The 18,945-nt window shown below is 46.2% G+C and overlaps 1 long non-coding RNA gene across 3 annotated transcripts; it reads right to left on the bottom strand.

Moving 5' to 3' along the window:
* Window positions 1-451: 451 nt before the first annotated feature.
* LOC146403162 (uncharacterized) lies at window positions 452-17,613 on the bottom strand. 3 transcript variants are annotated; one of them, XR_014803135.1, is made up of 5 exons: window positions 17,216-17,541; window positions 16,159-16,399; window positions 15,106-15,276; window positions 14,600-14,620; window positions 452-3,810 (listed from the first exon to the last, which is right to left on the bottom strand). It is a non-coding gene; the product is annotated as an uncharacterized LOC146403162 (long non-coding RNA). The 3 variants fall into 3 exon arrangements; XR_014803133.1 differs by lacking the exon at window positions 452-3,810 and adding an exon at window positions 17,550-17,613 and having other exon boundaries at window positions 13,002-14,620; window positions 17,216-17,379; XR_014803134.1 differs by lacking the exons at window positions 452-3,810; window positions 17,216-17,541 and adding an exon at window positions 17,550-17,613 and having other exon boundaries at window positions 13,002-14,620.
* Window positions 17,614-18,945: the final 1,332 nt, after the last annotated feature.

Here is an 18,945-nt window from a genome sequence, read left to right as displayed (position 1 = left end):
CAAGCGGCTGAAGTGGCCGAGGTGGGAGGGGGCAGAAGGCAGCCAGGGTGGGGAGCGGCCAGGCTGGATTTACGGAGGCGGGAGCCGGCAGCCGAGGTGGCCACAGGGAGGGGGTGGAGGGCCGGGTTGATGAGACCCGGACTGGCGACTGAGCTGGGGCCACGGGGCCCCCTGGGATAGGCGGCCGAGATGGGGGTGGCCCGGCGAGTCTGAGGGAGGAGAGCCGGACAAGACCCGGTGCAGCGGGCTAAGTGCGAGCCCCCCCTCCCTCTGGACCAGAGCGGGAAGGAAACGAAGGAGGGCGCCCCAGGAGCCCTGCCCCTGGGAGTAGGAGTAAAGGGGCGGGAACGGATCCCCCCCAGTCCTTCCCGCGGGGAGTTGGGAACATCCCCGCCCCTCCCCATCCCACCCTCCAGGCCTACGAGGGTTGGACCTTGTCTCTTTCCTGGGGTTTGAAGGCGGAGGCAGAAAGGGCTTTATGAAAAGCAGTCGGCTCCAGAGGCATGTTTAGGGAGAGTTAGCAAAAATTCTTGCACTGTGCCAAGACTGTTCAAGGGGACAGACTTGAGCGTCCCACTTAGCCCAGCCGGTCCACTGTCGACGCTGTTGACTTTTTTCTGAAGCCCTTTCATCTCCATTTTCCCTTTGGGGGCCGCTCTCTGTCCACAGTCCCTGCTACGGACGGGCTCTTTGCTACATGCTGGGAAGGCAGCAGTGGCAGCAATGAGAGGGAAGCAGATCAGGTTGTCGGCCGTACTTTGGTAGAAGGAAAATAGAACAATGCCAGGCTCTGGCTCTGCTTAGCAACGTACATACATATTCTCAAAACCTCCCAAAAACCTTCTAAGGTCGGAATTATATTACCCACTTTCTAGGAAAGAAACAGGCTGAGCCGCACCCCAACTGACTGGCACAAGGTCACACACAACCATGATTTGAATCTTGATCTGCTGCTTTCAGGGCCTATGCTGCTTAATAGGCCGCAGAGAAATTAAGCAATTTGCCTACCCTCAAAAAGGCTAGCTGATGCTGGGGCAAGGAGAGAGCTCCCCTCTACAAGCTGCTTTCCCCCTGAATCTGGTGTCTGCGGTGTGTTTCTGAGGTGCTGTTTCTTCTGCCTGGAAACTTCTCCCAGTTCTGTCTTTAAAAACAAACAAACAAACAAACAAAACTCCCAATGAACCTATCTGCAAAACAGAAACAGACTCGGAGTTCCCGTCGTGTCACAGCAGAAATGAATCCGATTAGGAACCGTGAGGTTGCTGGTTTGATCCCTAGCCTCCGTCAGTGGGTTAAGGATCAGGTGATGTGGTGCGCTGTGTTGTAGGTCCCAGACTCAGCTTGGATCCTGCATTGCTGTGGCTGTGGCTTAGGCCGGGAGCTGTAGCTCCAATTCGACTCCTAGCCTGGGAACCTCCATATGCATGGGTGCAGCCCTAAAAAGCAGGGAAAAAAAAAGAAAGAAAGAAAGAAAGAGACTCATGGACATAGAGAACAAACAAGTGGTTGCCAAGGGGAGGGGGGGGAAGTGGGATGGACCTGGAGTTTGGAGTTAGTAGATGAAAACTATTGCATTTAGAATGGATAAGCAATGAGGTCCTACTGTATAGGACAGGAAACAGTCTCTTGGGATAGACCGTGATGGAAGATAATATGAGAAAAAGGATACACACACAACTGGGTCACTGTGCTATACAGCAGAAATTGACACAGCACGGTAAATTAACTATCCTCTAAAAAATAAAATTTTAAAAACGCTCCCTGTTCTTAAGGCCTAGTTCAAATACCCCCTTTAAGACATGATATCTCTCATGGGACTTAGAGACAGAAAGTAATCACAACGCAAGGCATTGTGTATGTTAATTCAACATAACAAAACTTTGTGGAGGGTCCACTATATACCAGACAGATGTGTGAAAACTACAAGCCTCTCCTCTTTTGGAGGACAGGAAGCAACCATTGCTTATATTGGTGTATCTCAATTTAAGTTTTAAAAAATCTCTAATGGATTAAGTGGATACATGTGCCTCTCCTCAAGGGGCCTGCATTGCATTTGAAGAACTGCGCAGAAACATTTCGAGGGCTAAATTATACAGTTGAGAATATAAATGTAAAGGGAACTTGGAAAGCAAACCCTTGGGGCTGCACATGGGGAAGTCTTCTGAGGCGGAAAGTTCTTGAGCAAAGCCTTGAAGAATGAATTTGCATAGGAGGAGAGCAGGGAGGATATTTCTGTGGCAGAAACCCGCTGAACCCAGGACACCTGTCTGACATGAAGGGTGTGAGCTACAATTAGGAAAGAGAGAGATGAGCTGGGTGAAGTGGGTCCGGATTGCAGAGGTCCATAGAAGCCAGCCAGTTGAACAGAGGAGTCGCTATTAGTGGGGAAAGCCAGGGTAGATTATAGCAGGTTCTGGACTAGAAATACAATCATTTGCCCCAGACAGAGAGCAATGTCCCCACTGCAACTAAATACTGGGAACTCCAGGAGAAAACTCCTAGTTCAACACGCCTACCACTGACCTACGAAAGGGGAAAGGAGATGGCAGAGGAAAGCAGACCTACTCATCAAAGGTGCTGGAAGAACCTCCTTTAAAAATTTCAGCTAAATTCAGATTGTGTTTAAAAATCTCTAGTGCACAAAAGAGTAACCATCGTCCTTCAAGCAGTCATCTGTGTTAGGGCAGCGGGAGTGATAACTTGCAAAGCAGCTTTGGCGGCCCAGCCCAGCTCCGGCCTGGAGGCTGGAGCCCTGCTTTTTAGCCTTAGTTCTGCCCCCTAACGAACTCTGTGACCTTGAGAAGTGTACTTAATCTCCTCTCTAGATTTCAAGGTCAACACTTCTGTATCTCTACACGCTTTTCTGATTAGCAATCTATTTCTTAGAGAAAATAGTCATGTGATTATTATAAGAAATAATTAAATTTTTAGAAGTTGATTTAGAATATAGGCCAGATATAAGAATGGCAGGTAGCTAAACTTTCTGCCTCTGCTGAGCACTGGAAGAATGAGGGAGTGGGGAGGGTACCGTGGCTATTATTAGTGTTTCTCTCTTGTCCTTTTCCTTTAGGAAGCAGTGAAATACAATGGTTAAGACACAGGCTCTAGGGATTCCTTTGTAGCTCAGTGTTATCACTGCTATGGCTCTGGTTACAGCTGTAGCATGGGTTCGATCCCTGGCCCAGGAACTTGTGAAGGCTGTGGGCGGGACCAAAAAAAGAAAAAAAGGCACAGGTTCTGTAATAGACTGACTTGGGTTCAAATTCGACTCCATGACTGGCTGGGGCATGTGACTTCTCTGAACCTCTGTGTCTTCACCTGAGAGAATGGGATATTAAGAACTATTTCACCTGGTTGCTGTGAGCGTTAAATGAGACACCATATGATACTGGGCACACATCAGGACTCAGTGAATGAAGGGTAGCTAATACAGTTTGCAGAGTCACTGAGTAGAAGTCTAGCTGCACAGAGCTTCTGTGTCTAGATTTCAACGATATTCTTTCATCATTTCTTGGAACTCCCAGCACCCCATGTGGCTTATACACCACAGGCTCTGATGTGTTTAACTTGAAAAAGAAGCAGTGTTCCCCTCTGAAGCGTGGTTCCCCAGTGCTGTTTGGCTACACCGGGAGGAGGAGGTTGGTAAGTAGTCATGGCAGTTCATCTTCTAGGGCAGGAAGGCTCGGGTTTTCTTGGAGATTTCCATTCTTCTATCTCATTTTCTGAGTCAGAACAACAAATATTTAGAGGACGTTTCCCATCTTTTCCTCCTGATTTCTTCTCCTCTATCCCTTTTCATTTTCATCCTCCCTAGAGTGTGTTGGAGAATCAAGAATGTGGGTGCAGAAGAGGAGGAGCCAGAGACATCTCTTCCTTTCCCCCAGCTTGTGCAAAGATGCTTCTGAACACCCTTGGACTAGGTGGATCTTAAATTACAAGGTAGAACTTGATAAGCCTGCACCCCTCTTGGTTTTCTGCATTCCCATTAGAACGTCTAAATAGAAAGCCGCTATTACTTTGACTGCTTCCTTGTTCCAGGTGGACGAGACCCCCAGGGGCCAAGGCATAAGCCTCAATGCCCTGCAAACAGGGTGTGTGTTAGAGGTGGGGACCTCCTGGATAGTTTGGCTCTGGAGAGCTTGGATCACCCCTCCCAGCCTCAGCAGCTCCCACTCCCAGGAGCTCCCACTCCCAGGAGCTCCCCAGCTCCAAACCCTGCAGGGGTAGCTTTCTTGAAGCTCCCAGCACCATATGAAGTCTCACCTCACTGGGTCCCAATTTTTATGGAAGATAACCACAGTCCCAACCTTGCAGAGGCAACGTGAATACTCACCTGATTTTCTCCTCCACTCGTAGTCTTCTTCACCCCAGCCCAGGCCGGCAGCATCCATGCAGTTCTCAGGAATCATCCTTGACTCCTCTTTTCCCTCACCCATCCCCCCACACCCAGTGCAGTATGTTAGCAAATTTTGATGGCTTTACATTCAAAACACATCCAGGTTCTCTGACTTCTTGCAACCTGCACATTATTCCACAGATCCAAGTCCCCACCCAGCTCACGCTTGGGTTATTGGCATAACCTCGTGCAGGAGTTCCTGTTGTGACTCAGTGGGTTAAGAACCCTAGTATCCATGAGGATGCAGGTTCGATCCCTGGCCTTGCTCAGTGGGTTAAGGATCCAGCATTGCCGTGAGCTGTGGTGTAGGTCCCAGACACCGCCCGGATCCGAGTTGCCGTGGCTGTGGTATAGACCGGCAGTTGCAGCTCCAATGTGACCAATAGCCTGCACCATATGCTACAGGTGCAGCCCTAATAAATAAATAAATAGGGGAGGGGGAGGCAGTGGGATGGATTGGGAATTTGGGGTTAATAGATGCAAACTATTGCCTTTGGAACGGATAAGCAATGAGATCCTACTGTATAGCACTGGGAACTATATCTAGTCACTTATAATGGAGCAGGATGTGAGAAAAAAGAATGTATTCATGTATGTGTGACTGGGTCACCTTACTGTACAATAGGAAATTGACAGAACACTGTAAACCAGCTATAATGGAAAAAAATAAAAATCATTATAAAATCAATCAATCAATGAATCAATCAATAACAAACCTCATACTGGCCTCCTTGCTTAAGCCCTTGCTGCCCTGTGGTCCTTTTTTTCAATACAAAAGCCAGATCAGGCCCTGAAAATGTATCACATCATGTCCCACGTCTTTCCATAACCCTCCAACAACTTTCCAAGACAGAGGAAAAGGCAGTTTTTACAGTGACCTCCACGGTCCCCATGTCCTGGCCCTCTACTGCCTCTCTCATCTCACCCCTTCTCACCACCCCCTCAATTACTGCCATCCAATCACACTGGCCTCCTGCTGCTCCTCAATATGCCACGTATGCTCCTACCTTGGGGCCTTTGTAATTCTATTCCCTGTGCCCAGAGAACTTTACCCCCAGGTATCCGTGAGGTGGTATTCTCCACTTTCTCAAGTGGTACCTCTAGGTGAGATCTGCCACGGCCATCCTATATAAACTAACAACCGAGATACTATCTTCCTTCTCTCCTCCCTTTTTTTCTCTGTTTTCCTCTGACATACTGTATATCCATTTGTTTCATTATTGCTGCCTGTGTCTTCTCATTAGACTGTATGTTCCGCGAGTAGGAACCCCATTTAGCTCACTCTTGTATCCCCAGTTCCTAGAACAACGTGTGGCCCGTAGGAGGAGCTCCATGAGCGTTATGACTCTCACATTATTTTAAATTTCTCTCTGGAGGGCCTTCTCTTTCCGAAGCTGCCGTGGCTCATGAAAGGAAAGACCGTGGAAGGGAGGAACCCAGTGAGAAATGACTCCCTAGAATGTCAATATCAGGAAGGCGGGGGGCGGATGGTGATGGAGGTGTTGGAGGTGGTGATGGAGGAGGTGGTGATGGTGGTGGTGGTGGTGATGAGGATGGTGACGGCAACAGGGATCAGGATGGGGATGACAAAGAGGACGATTGCTAACACCGTGAGGCCGCAGGGAGCTGCACTCTCGCAGCCAGCTGACATTTACTGCTCTCTCGCTCCAGGCACTCTGCCAGGAGCTTCACATGCTTTACCTCCTTCCACGCTCAGCGAGCCTCTGATGTAGGCACCACAGTGGTATTGATTCAGTTTACCGATGAGCGCGAACAGCTTATACCGGGTGACATAGCTAAAGAATGGTGGGAGTCGGGCGAGAATCCAGGCAGTTGCTCCTGGGGCTCTCAGTACCCTCAGCCAGCACATGAGTGTGGAGCCCAACAGGAAGACAAAGCCTAGTGTCCGAGGCTCATCAGTCTTCTGACGAAATCCAGACCCTTAATAAGCACCATGAATCCCAAACCGGGAAGTGCAGGGCAGGGCCCTATCTCACCCTGACATGGGCAGTTTATCTCCACAGCTGCTCCTTCTCACCATGCCACTGATGGACGTATTATGCACCCCTCGGGAGTGTTGTAGGGAAAAAAATATATAAGAATCACTGCCTTGGAGCTCCTGTCGTGGTGCAGCGGAGGCAAATCCAACTAGGAACCATGGGGTTGCGGGTTTGATCCCTGGCCTTGCTCAGTGGGTTAAGGATCCAGCATTGCCATGAGCTGCGGTGTAGGTCGCAGACGTGGCTCGGATCCTGCGTTGCTGTGGCTGTGGTGTACAGCTCCAAATAGACCCCTAGCCTGGGAAACTCCATATGCCCTGGGTGTGGCCTTAAAAAAAAAAAAGAAAAAGAATCACTGCCTTATTGTGACCTTAAAAAATCCTTCATGATCTGGCCCCTGCTTCTCTCTCTAGCCTCATTTCTTCCTCCAATCCCTTCCTATCCTATGTTTAGCCAGAGTGAGCTTTCCTATAGTTGCCCTGATTTGCCATATTCTCTCAGGAACTCAGCTTCCCTGACCCTTTTCCTGCCCCACCTCCACCCTGAGAAGACGCCCCTCCCTGGTGCTCTCCCAGCTCCCAGATGGGTCACAGCACTTGCCACGATGTAATATAATTGCCTGTTTACTCAGTGTCATTCACACTGAAGCTTTCAGGGCAGAGACTGTCATCTGTTCCTTTTCTCATCCCTAGAGCCGGGCAGTTTGCCTGGATTGTAGGAGGCACTCAGCCCACGACGGATTGGTCATTGGATGGATTCAACAGTGTGTGTGTGACTTCAAATGCTAGACTTCAGATTCTCAGCATCCCCCCTTTCCTGGTACCCACTCTTGAGGGGCTGGGGGTGTTGGGAAAGTCTCCCAAGTTTTGCAAGTTTAGAATTGGGTACTATGTGGAAATGCAATGTTTCATGATACATTCAGATAATTTGCTAATTTAACAACAACAACAAAAAGGCAGAAGAGGTGTGTGGACATAATGGAATCCTCAGTGAATGGGATGGAGAGGTAGCTGCAAAAAACTATACACCTCAGAGACCATTTTCATCCTGCTCCTGCCTTGCTGAAGGATCTCCCAGATCTCTTTATTAGAGTCGAACCACAATGGCCTGGAGTGTGGGGCGATAGGGGTGTGAGAACACTGCCTCCTCCCCCACCTAGGATTCTACTCAACCCGCCTCATCCTGACCTACAGCCACCTGCAAGCCTTTGTTCTTTGTTCAAGCTCTTCTCCCCAGCCCTTTGGCATGGAAGTCCCAGTTGCTTCCTTCTCTAGAAAGAAGAATCTAATCCTTGGCCACCTGCACCCCCTCCCCCACCCAGTTAGTCCCTCCATCATTTGGGTTGCTCAGAATGAGGAAGAGTGATAAGGATACAGGTTGGGTTTGACTCTCTCTGGTTGTGTCCCTCTGGAAAGTTTTGTTTTGTTTTGTTTTTGTTTGTTTGTTTTGTCTTTTTGCCATTTCTTGGGCCACTCCCATGGCATATGGAGGTTCCCAGGCTAGGGGTCTAATCAGAGCTGTAGGCACCGGCCTACACCATAGCCACAGCAACATGGGATCCAAGCCACATCTGCAACCTACACGACAGCTCTCGGCAATGCCAGATCCTTAACCCGCTGAGCAAGGTCAGGGATCGAACCCACAACCTCAGGGTTCCTAGTCAGATTCGTTAACCACTGTGCCATGACGGGAACTCCCCCTCTGGAAAGTTCTTTAACTTCTCTAGTCCTCATTTACAGAGTAGAAGGAGTACTTTGCAGCATTCATAAGAAGTGAAGAATATGAAAAAGATCATTATAACTGTTAAGTTCCCTATACATAATTATCATCAACATGTGCCAACTAAATAACTCCAGTCCCTCTATAATTCAGAGATTATCTGTGTATTTTCAGCTAGAAAATAAAAACTAATATAGCATCTGTAAACCAGGGCTTATTACCAATGGCCTAATGTTGTGGTGAGGTTTCGATGAAATAACCCACCCATCCTATTTCAGCAGAATGGAGATTAGTATGTAAGTCGTGTACCATCTTATCCACACCAGGTGGTGAACCTTTGGGGGCAAAAACCTTGTCTGCTTCATTCACGACACTATCCTTAGTGCTTATCATTGGGTGGAAAAGAAAGCATGTCATTTGATTCATGCTTTGGGCAAATTTCAGCATCTGACCTAAGCAAGGGGGCCAGAGCAGTGAACAAAGCCATCCAATGTCCTCATGGAGCTTTCATGCCAGCAAGGGAGACCAGGCAGTAGCACACGAGCAAACACAGAATGCTGCGTGGTACTCAGTGCACAGGGCAAAAAGTAAAGTGAGGAAAGGGGAGTAGGATGGCCGTGAGACTGGGGGCAGGGTGCAATTTTAGATTGGGTGGTCAGGGAGACCTCACTGAGCAGGTGACCCTGGAGTCAAGACCTGAAGAAAGTGAGGGGCTGGCCACGCGAACATCCCGAAAGCTTTCCAGGTAGAGAATAGAGCCCAGTCAAAGCCCCTGAGGTCCATCTGAGGAACAGAGAGGAGGCCAGTGGAGTTGGGGCAAGTGAGTCGTTCATCCAACAAGTGTTATGGAGCCCCTGGTATTTATTGAATAAATGAATAAATGAGCTCGATGCCTGGGGCGCAGTCAGCTCTCACCACGGTTGTTGTTATTATCATGTCATCCTCACTCCTATCTCTGGGTCTGTTTTGCCACCACCACAACCCTCCGTACCCAGCCCAAGACCCAGCACCTAGTAAAGGCTCAGTAACAGCCTGATGAGCGGAATCTCACTCTGTCCCTAACCATTAACACCTGGTTATCCCTCGAAATTTTGCTGCATTGGAGACTTAACGGTTTCCTTACAGTTGGCCTTTTGCTCTGAAAATCCTTAGGTCTCAAAGTGCTACCAGAATTGTCTGTAGATGCAGTATTGCATCCTGTGGGTGGACTTCCTCAGCCTTCAAAGAGGTAAAGAAGGGAATCTACAGTTCGGATTCTGTGACATCCGACCAGCCCTGGGTCCCCCTTGTCTTACAGGAACAAACAGCCAGAGTCTGGACTCTACATCCTCATCCCCGTCACCTGGGACCCAACATCTTCATCACCTGGGACCCAGTGGCCAGACCTAGCAGCCTGCTGTTTGCAACTCAGGTTAGCCCCTGCAAAGGTTCCTCCCTAGACGGTGGTGGATGAGAGTGAGGGAAGCAGAACTCACCAAGAAACTTTCAAACACGACGATCCTCACGGCAAGAAGGAAGACTTATCCAGTGACATGGAAGAGCCTGAGAGTCATCAATGAACTAATGAACTGTGAGTCTCCGCCAGCCAGGAGATCCCAAGTCCCTTAGGGAGGAGACTCCTTGGTGAGGTAGGATGACCTCGTCCTTTTCTCACAGTGAGTAGGTCAGTAAGTATTACCATCTAACTTAAGGCCTTCTTGCTTCAATAAGTCTAGGGTCTAGGTCCCCTTGTTCTGTCTTCAAGTGAAAAAAATACCATCCCTCTCTTGGTCTATTTCTCTGACATCCATTGAAGGTAAAACAGACAAGAAATCCGCCTACAGGAAGTTTGCAATTAAGTTCCAAGTGATTTTAATTTTTTTAGTTCCCAGCCTTGGGGTCCAGTCGGAACAACAGCTGCTGGCCTATACCACAGCCACAGCAATGCCAGATCCCTAACCCATTGATCGGGGCCAGGGATCGAACCTGCATCCTCATGGATACTAGTTAAGTTCACTACTGCTGAACCACAACAGGAACTCCTGCAACGTGATTCTTAATGCATCCATCCCTCCTGCAGCTTAAGCCCCTCCATCACCCAGGGACTTCCAAGACACCTGTCCTAAAGTGGGATGTGACCAGGGTGCAAAGCAGAAGGGCCCTTCTTTTGCTCTTCCAATATTATCTCATTGTACCTGTACCCACAAGTTCTTGTCGCCTAGAATAAAAGAGTTCTTTTGTCCCCTCCAGCCAAGAAAATGTTGTTCTTACAGGAAGAGAGCACTGGTTTTATTAACATCGAAAGATATTCTCATTTTAGAGAAAAAGGCCAGGGCCCGGAGTCATTTAGCAATTGGCCTAAAGTCACACAGTGCATCCCCATCAAGAGTCAGGATTTGAGACCTCGAATGTCTGATTCCAAACCTCTCTCCCTTTCTGCCTTGCTGCCTCTTGGATGAATGAACGCCAAGGAATACTGATTAGTGTCCAATCCCCAAATAAATATTTGGTGTCAATTTGAAATGTAGGGAAAACTGGTTTTAAATGAGTACTATGCAGAGACCAGTTCCAAAGGACTGGCCAAACAGAAGGGATATCAATAAATATTTGTCAAATCATTGAATGAGGAGTTCCTGCTGTGGCTCAGCGGTAACTAACCCTGCCAGTATCCATGAGGATGCAGATTCAATCCCAGGCCCCACTCAGTGGGTTAAAGATATCGCATTGCTGTGAGCTGTGGTGTAGGTTGCAGATATGGCTCAGATCCTGATTGCTGTGGCTGTGGTGTAGGCTGGAGGCTACAGCTCCCATTCAACCCCTAGCCTGGGAAACTCCATATGCCACAGATGCAGCCCTAAAAAGCAAAAAAAAAAAAAAAAAAAAAAAAAATCACTAAATGAATATCAATGAAACGAGTGGTGGCAGGTGGATCTTTTGAAAAAGGAATGGCATTTTCCATCCCTGAGAAAGGAGATTCTTAGTACTATAAACAGAATTTGTATGAGAATTTTTTTTTTAGGGCTGCATCTGTGGCACATGGAGGTTCCCAGGCTAGAGGTCAAATCGGAGCTGTAGCAGCTGGCCAATGCCACAGTCACAGCAATGCCAGATCTGAGCCACATCTGCGACCCTACACCACAGCTCACGGCAATACCAGATCCTTAACCCACTGAGCGAGGTCAGGGATCGAACTGTGTCCTCATGGATACTAGTCAGATTTCATTTCTGCTGAGCTGCGATGGGAACTCTGAGAGATTTTTTATAAAATGACTGCCTGTGTTATTTTCACAACAGCTGTCCTTGGTTTACAGGCTAAGCTGCCCAGGGGCTGGGATTATCTGTGCCACTGAGCAGAGGTGGCCTGTAGTGGAGCCAGATTTTGCCTTTGCCTGGTTTATGAAGGCAAGGCTTTGTGAAGTTCAAAGTGTCTCTCTATTTCTCTAAAGAAAAAGGGCTCCTCCTCTAAAAGGTACAGCCTCTTTGAAGATTTCCGAAACCTCTGGGACTAAAAGACAACTTGGACTTCTTTCCATTTCTCCTCCTGACATGTATTTGCCTGTTTGCTCTGGAAATGTCTTACATCAGCTCATCCTGAAGCAGGCCCAGTGCAGGCCAAAGATTTGTTCAAGAGGAAGAAGGGAGAATTTATTAGTGTGTCAGGTGCTGAGCCAGGCATTTTATATTTAATTTCCCATTGAATCATCCCAGCCCAATTAGGTAAATATTACTAGGTCTGATTAGGACAGAAAAATAAGACTCAGAACCAGGGATCTGCCCAGATAACACAGCCCGCAAATGGCAAAATGGGATTGAAACCTACATCGGCCTGAGTCCAAAAACCCATGCTCTTTCTACTCTTAGCCCCAGAGGTTTTCTGGACGTGCAGCTGAATTCAGATTGGCATTGACAGCTCTCTCAGTCTGTTCCCTACTTATCCGACTAGCTTTATTCTCCATAATTTTCTCCATCAGAAAGTTCCCAGGGAGTTGTGTGTGTGTGTGTGTGTGTGTGTGTGTTTTAAAGAGGTGAACTCTGATCCCATATCAAACTGCTAATGACTAGCACCTTGATCTTGGACTGCTCAGCCTCCAGAATTGTGAGGGATTTCTGATAGGTTATTCTATTATGGCAGCCTCAATGGACTGAGGCATTTTTCATATTCTTCCTCAATTTTCGCAAAGAGAAAACATTTATTATCTGAAGGGAGGTTTACTCCAAATGTGTAGAAATATATATATGAAGATGTGGTTCCTAGGAAGAAGACTTGATTTTCTCCATGCCCAGGGCAAAAAAGCTACTCATTTCCTGCTGCATTAACTTGCACCCAAAGAATAGCCTTGCAGCCTGTAAGATTGAGGATTTCAATACTATAAATAGCGAGATTTAGAAACTCTCGCTATTGCTCACAAATACTTGAGAGTTGGAATATTAAGCATGAAAATTCAAGTGTCTACAGTCGATATGGAAATGATAATATGTTTATCACTATGAAGAGTTGGGATTTACATGATTGGCTATCAGAGATATGATAGAGGCAAAACCCTTGGGCAGTGCATTTTGAGTTAACACAGTTGAAAAAAAAAAAAGAAGCTGACCTGTTGAAGATGAGGAAGAAATTATTTTCAAAAATATTTCCACTTTTGGAGTTCCCGTCGTGGCTCAGTGGTTAACGAATACGGCTAGGAACCATGAGGTTGAAGATTCCATCCCTGGCCTCGCTCAGTGGGTTAAGGATCCGGCGTTGTAGTGAGCTGTGGTGTAGATTGCAGATGCAGCTCAGATCTCGTGTTACTGTGGCTGTGGTGTAGGCTGGCAGCTGTAGCTCCGATCTGACCCCTAGCCTGGGAACCTCCATATGCTGTGGGTGCGGCCCTGAAAAAAAAGAAAAAAAAAAAAAAAAGAATCACTACAATATATGGATTCTTTATTCCAGACAAACTCCCACCCATTAATGCCTTATATTTCCCCCTCTTCCTCACCATTTCCCATATGAATTCTCTAAACTGAGCAATTCCGATTGCCCTCAACAACCCCCCACCTCACCTCACAATCACAATTCTGACTCATTTTTACAAATCAGTGAAGGAAAGAAGACTTCAGTAAGCATTAAATGTTTGGGGAAAATGACCAGTTTTGATGTGCAGCTCACCCACACACTATGACAAGTTACAAACGACTTAAATCATTGAATACAATAGTTTCAAGCTTAGGCAAATAGAAAATAAAGTGAATCCTATCTTAACATGGTGAGGAAATGGAATTTAAACATGGAAGAAAAATCTTTTATTACAAAGGGGAGTTCCACTGTGGTGCAGTGGGTACTGCTGCAGCTGCAGTGGTTTGGGTTGCTGCTGAGGCACTAGTTCAATCCCTGGCCCAGTGTAGTGGGTTAAAAGGATCTGACGTTGCCCCATCTGTGGCATAGGTTGCAGCTACAACTCAGATTCAGTCTCTGGCCCAAGAACATCCATATTCCACAGGTGTGGCCATAAAAAATAACAATAAAATTAAAATAAAAGGGGAAAGTAGATCAGATTTAACTGCATGAAAATGTAAAACTACTATATTAAAAACTAAGGAAAAATATAGGAAAATTATTTGTTAAAAATATGGCATGCAGGAATTCCCGTTGTGGCGCAATGGTTAACGAATCCGACTAGGAACCATGAGGTTGCAGGTTCGATCCCTGGCCTTACTCAGTGGGTTAAGGATCCGGTTCAATCCCTGGCCTTGCTCAGTGGGTTAAGGATCCGGTGTTGCCGTGAGCTGTGGTGTAGGTTGCAGACACAGCTTGGATCCCGAGTGCTGTGGCTCTGGTGTAGGCCAGCAGCTACAGCTCCGATTAGACCCCTAGCCTGGGAACCTCCATATGCTGTGGGAGTGGCTCCAGAAATGGCAAAAAGCAAAAAAAAAAAAAAAATGGCACGCAAATATGAGTATATTACTATCTAAACAGTCCATACAACTAGGGTAAGCACCTGAGGACAGAAACTCTATCTTGTTTGCTATTGTATTTCTTAAGTCTGCAGATGCTTGGCCTATAATAACGATCAGTAAATATTTGTTGAATGAAGAGATTAAAAAAAAAAAACCTTAAAACCTTAGGAGATAAGTGAGAAAAGGGCATGAAAATAATTCGCAAATAGGAAATATGATTATTCAACACTTAGGAGCATCTTGCTAACCTCTCTTGAGATGTAAGAAATATAAACGTTTAAAATACCCATGGGTTATCGTTTTGCCTATGAAGTTAGCTGAGTTTTGTTTTTTTTTTTTTAAACATGACATGTAATGCCAAGGCAGATGGGATAAAACAGCTCCTTCATGCTGTCATTGATTTGGCCACTTTGGAGACTAGCGGAAAAGGGAAACAGGAAGAATAACATATACACCCTACTGTGTAAAACAGGTTATTAACGAGAACCTGCCGTAGAGCACAGGCAGATCTACTCAATGGTTTGTGATAACATGTATGGGAGAAAGGAATGGATATATTTATACTTACGACTGGGTCACTGCCGTACACCTGAAACCAATACAACATTGTAAGTCAACTCTACTTCCATGGAAATAATTTTTTTTTTTGTCTTTTTACCTTTTCTAGGGCCACTCCCGGGGCATATGGAGGTTCCCAGGCTAGGGGTTGAATCGGAGCTGTAGCCACCGGTCTATACCAGAGTCACGGCAACGCGGGATCCGAGCCGCGTCTGCGACCTACACCACAGCTCATGGCAATGCCAGATCCTTAACCCACTGAGCAAGGCCAGGGATCGAACCTGCAACCTGCCAGGGATGAACCCGCAACCTCATGGTTCTTAGTCGGATTCATTAACCACTGCGCCACGACGGGAACCCCAATAAATTTTTTAAAAAAAGAAAGAAAAGTAATGGTAAACTGGTTCTGATGTTATGGAAATGGTCCGTGTAATGGGAATTATTGGTTCTATCTGACCAGCAGCTCTCTGTCCCCCTCTTTTGACAGACCCCACGATGCTCAGGCAGTGCACCTACCTTCCGAGGCAAAGGGAAAGGGCACCATTAAAGGCTGGTTGACTCTTTGCTGGGACTTTCAAACCAGCGCTGGTTGGAGGAGAAGCCCTTCCTTTTCTCTGGTTGTGAGTCCTCCTTGTGACTCTAAATGTCGCCAGCAGTTGTGTCTCTTGAATCATGCAGAGAGTATATCTGTAGTCAAAACATATAGAGAGATGGGCTTGCAGAGAGAATCTGATGGGCATTAGATTCCTGGCTCCCATCATTCCTGAGGTCAGTTTCTGTGTCCCTGATCTCCCAATGTGTTGGTGACATGGGTCAATCAGCCCCCTCCTTTAGTGAACACCAGAGTGTGCTTGCAAGAGCTTATTGTTAAATTTTCAGGAATTTTGTGAACTGGTTGTTAAACAGAACTTGAAATCAGTGCTGTTAGAGGGATTTACTGAATAGCCACAGGGGAGTTTCCAGCCCACAGAAGAAATCTGCAAACCCTGCAAATTAAGGCTTTTTTTTTTTTCTTTTTTCTTTTCTGGAGATCCTGTTGTTAAACATTTACCAACACACCACTTTCTATAAGCTACCTGTGCTGGATTTCTCTAGCAATCCAGAGAACTTTGGGGAATGTAGTTAGAGATGCTGACAGCACCCAAATCCCACCTGAAACTTTTATTATCCCCAGTTTGTGTTTCTCTGGGCTTTCTGCACCTCTAAGCAGAACTCCGATGCATGAAATAGTTCAGCAAGGTCACGCCTAGACACCTAAAGGGGCAGCCTTCTCCCTTGACCTGAATATTAGGCCTGCCATTTGCAAGGAAGGGTAATACAGTGCACATCCATCAGTGCTGGGTGAGATGGAACCACAGAGAATGAGATCTCAAGAGAAAGTGCATTTGCCTCTAAGCTTAGCAAGGAGCCCTAGCAGGGCTGGGGGCAGGGGGAGGGGGTGGTCCAGGCCCTCCGTGGGAGTTTTGAGAGGAAAGGAAACTTCCAGGCATCCTTCAGAAGTTCATGCTCTGGGTCACCTTTTCTCTCAGTCTGCGTTCAACAGATTGGCAGAAAAAAGAGAAACTGTACCCTTCTTCAGACTTGTTTGTCCTGGTGATTCTGCCCCCTGGTAACGATGACCCAATGAGTGCCTGGGCATCTGGTTCATCACATCCCTTCTCTTGGAAAAGAGGCAAAAAAGAGGGTCTTAAGGGAAGAAACTGGAGGTAGACACCCCTCTTCCAGGTGCCCTCAAAATTCTCTTGACAAGTAGAAGCATTGAAACTATTCATATCTTCCACAGCAAGGATTTCATTTCCAGGCATCCTTTCTAAAGGAACGATACAAAATAAAAGAAAAGGTTTATGCACATTCTTGTTTATTGTTGAGTTATTTTGAATAGGAAAAACAAACGTGGAACAGCACAAAATCTAACAAGAGGAAAATGATAAAGTAAATCACAATACATCAATTCAACTGAATATGTTGCAGTCATTAAAAATGTTTTGAAGAGATTATAATAAGATGGGAAAAATTCTTACGTTAACTAAATAAAAATTAGAGTTTAAGTTTTATATTCAGAATGCCTGGCAATACAAAAAGAAAAAAAAAAAAAAAAAAGAGGCAAACTAAACTTTGCATTAACTGAAAACTGGAAAGGTATACTCCAAAATGTTCACTCTGACTTTTTTCCTAAGGGTGGTAGAACTCTTGATGGTCTTCAGTGCTGCTTTTTTCTGTATTTTCCAAACTGCATTCAAAAATATGATAAAAATGGATACCATGTATTGAGTATTATTGAGTATCTTGTGCCAGACGCTATGCTAAGTACTTTTCATAGATTATTTTGTTTACATCTCCCGGCAAGCCTAGGAGGGTGGGTATTTTTAGTGTCTCCAGTTTAGAATCTGAGGCTCAGAGAGCCTAAGTCCCTTGCCCAGAGTCACACAGCTGGTAGACAGGATTTAGAGCCTAGCCTGTTTCATTTCAGAACCAAAGGCCACTATGCACCCCACCTTCCCCAGTAAGAGAAGAAAATAGAGAAATACTTTCTATAAAGCTATATGCATAAATATGTACAAATACAAATATATATATAAAATCTTCTTTTAAGCGGTAGACCCTTCAAGGCTAGTTCGAGGCTTACCTCATTCATAAGAAAGTCTGCTCCTGTCCCTAACCCTTTTGCTGACATCGGCTCCCTTCTCTGACTCTTACGTTGCTGGTTATCTTTTCTTCTTCTCATTCTTATTCTTTCCTTCTTTTCTTCCTCTCCTTCCTTTTGCATCCTAGATGTCAGCTGCAGTCTCTCTGCACCATAAGATGAAATGAGCTAGAAACTCCTAAATCCATGTCCTAAGGGAAGTTTAAAAGCCTGCAAACTCCCCAGGAGCCTTCTTGCCTAACATGACTTGCTTAAGGCTGTTTCTGCCTCCAACTCCTGACTCCCCTGAACTAGTTCATTCCGGAAATGGTCTCACCTTTCTGTCCCTGACCCAGATGGAAACTCAGCTCCTTCCTCGGTTTCTGCAGAAAACCGACTCTACAAGGTGATCTGAACGTGTAGACTTTATCAAGGGTTCTGGAGGGTGAGGCGTTTACACTGCTGAAACTCAAACAACCTCAGTAGGAAAGTTAAACATCCCTGCGAAAACAAAACAGAACAGAACACAACACAACCCAATCCTCTGGCTATCAGACCCTGCAAATGCACTACTTATTGGCCGCTATGCTCTCTAAGTATCTTATCAGATCCTGCCTCCCTCCTCGCCCTCTCATTGCCCTGCCCTCACCCGATACCCATCCCCAATCTCTTCTCTCCAGTACCCACAGCGGCTCAGCTCACCCAAGCCCCAACCTCCAGACTCAGCTCCTGACCCTTCCAGGTGCCCAGCTGAACAAAAGGGCCTTTCAAGGATGCCAAATCCTCTCTTCTTACAAGGCAGTCACATTGGTGGAAAGCAACCATTTTGTTCTTCTTCTGTTACTCTTAAATCTATAACTATAATCGAGAACCCGCTTTGTGCCAGGTGCTGGAGAGCTACAGAATTGGAAAAATACACAAACAACAATTCCTCAAATTCTCGGCTTATTGGAGTTCCATTGTGGTGCAGCAGGTTAAGGATCTGCCGTTGCCACTGCAGTGGCTTGGGTTGCTGCTGTGGCGCCGGTTCAAACCTTGGCCTGGGAACTTCCACATGTTGCCAAAAAAAAAAAAAAAAAAAAAAAAAAGAAAGAAAGAAAGAAAAGCAAAGGAAAGGAAATGGATGGCTTATTGAACAATAATCCTCATACCAGGTTATTGGGGCTATGACAACAGTAAGGGCAACGTGCCATGTGACTCAAGGAGAGGGAAGCACCTGTAGACTGGGGTCTCTTAGAGAGTCAAGGGTCAGAAACGCAGGAGTCCTGAGTTCTGAGGTCCTTTCTCAAGCCATGGGTTCAGCAAGCGTTTCTCACATTTCCCTTCTAAAAACGTCTCTTTGGCTGTGGCTGCCAAGGTCCTTTGCCTTGCATTACACAACTTACAGCATTTATGGCTGACATGAACCCCCAAAACCCACATTTGACAATAACCGCAATTTGAAACACGCAGAACCTTAGTTCCACACTAGCTCTGCACCAGCCTGTAGGGTAACCTGAGCATCTGCAAGGCGATTTGGTGGGTTAAGCAACAGAGGATATTGAGGGCTCGCCAAGGAAGCCAACATGTGCTAAGATACTCAATAAAGTCCATTTTTCAACCTAAATTTCCTGTTTGTTTGTTTTTTTTTCTCTCTCTCTCTCTCCTTTTCAAAACCAAGTGCAAACTTTTGTCAGATTTTCTCAAATAAATGAGAGGCGAGGCAGGGCTGGGGATCTCTGTTATCACGAAGG

This window comes from Sus scrofa, chromosome 5 (assembly GCF_054392235.1).
Source record: "Sus scrofa isolate SSC_HxYL_T2T_F1_AM1 chromosome 5, Sscrofa_HxYL_maternal_Yorkshire_Landrace_v2.0, whole genome shotgun sequence".
NCBI classification, from domain to species: Eukaryota; Metazoa; Chordata; class Mammalia; order Artiodactyla; family Suidae; genus Sus; species Sus scrofa.
Note: the sequence above shows the minus strand (reverse complement) of the source record. Positions and strands in the feature narration are given on the sequence as shown.